Source organism: Cyprinodon variegatus, unplaced genomic scaffold (genome assembly GCF_000732505.1).
Source record: "Cyprinodon variegatus isolate N-32 unplaced genomic scaffold, C_variegatus-1.0 Scaffold1131, whole genome shotgun sequence".
Classification (NCBI taxonomy): Eukaryota; Metazoa; Chordata; class Actinopteri; order Cyprinodontiformes; family Cyprinodontidae; genus Cyprinodon; species Cyprinodon variegatus.
The window spans coordinates 70,183-71,275 of NW_015151584.1; the positions used below are offsets into that span (position 1 = coordinate 70,183).

General features: G+C 46.4%; 1 protein-coding gene across 1 annotated transcript in view; it reads right to left on the reverse strand.

Annotated features, from left to right (window-relative positions):
• arhgef4 (Rho guanine nucleotide exchange factor 4) overlaps positions 1–775 on the reverse strand; it is a 51,880-nt gene extending 51,105 nt beyond the window's left edge. The window contains exon 1 of the mRNA XM_015400670.1: positions 647–775. The gene's annotated coding sequence lies outside the window, so the exon portion shown is untranslated. The remainder of the gene's footprint in view (positions 1–646) is intronic.
• Between the last annotated feature and the right edge of the window lie 318 nt (positions 776–1,093).

Here is a 1,093-nt window from a genome sequence, read left to right on the forward strand (position 1 = left end):
GCTATTTCTGACATTTTGAATTGAAAAAGCTTCATGGGTGGGAAGAGAAACGTCTCTAACTTGGAAACAAATCGAGTGGATTTTTTTTTTTTACTTTTTGGAAGTAGAATAAGATTACATTCAGTAACAGCAAAGCTTCACTGCAAATTAATCTGACATCTAACGACAGGAGAACAGCAGACAATGAATCAGTCCTATTTAACATAAACTGTACATTAAAACAAGTCATTATTCAGTAAAGTTACTCATTGTTAGTAACCAGACATTTTACTCCATTAATTGTAACCGAGTAATTATAACTAGTTACTGCTCACCTCTGAAAATACTGAAATGATCCCAAAGCAAAATGAATAAGACAGATAAAGGACACATGTCTCCAAGTACAGAGGGACTAAATGAGAACCGGCTTGAAGCCAGTTACATGGATTTGTTAAACACAAGTTCAAGCCTAACCAAAACACATGAAGGCCCGAAGCTAATCCACCACCACCCTCCGCTAGAGCTAAAACCATCCTATCTAGGCTGACAGGGCAGAGTGAGGCCGCTCCTGATACTCTGACCCATTACCCCACAGCCACCATGTTAACAGGTACTCCATATCAGTCAGGTTACAGTCTGTTGACCTAGCAGATGTTTTCTCTCTCACCTGCAGCTGATGGATGGAGCCGCCGTCGTAGAGGCAGATGTGGCACTGACTGTCTGTCCACCTTCTGGTTCCCTTCAGAAGTCTGAACCCCAGAGCCAGAGGCCTAACAGCTGGTTTGAGGCTCTTGGGTCGTTGAGGAAGGCGTGTCCGTCGCACCAAGGTGACTGATGGACCTCTCAGATTGGCTCTGGTGCAGTGAGAGGAAGGAGCTACCAGCCTTCGGCTGTTAGTCTTTGGGCTGTCTGGACTCAGAGGACTCTCAGTCACACCCTGACCGGACCAATGCTGATGACTTCCTATGGTTGATGAGGACAGACTGGAATCGTCTACAACAGGTTGGCTAGAAGGGCAGTCCGTCCTCTCTCCCTCACTGACCGGGGAAGGCATACGGTCTCCCTGGAGACCAGGCCTCATCTCTGACTCCAGCTCTGCCTTTTTCAACCCAGT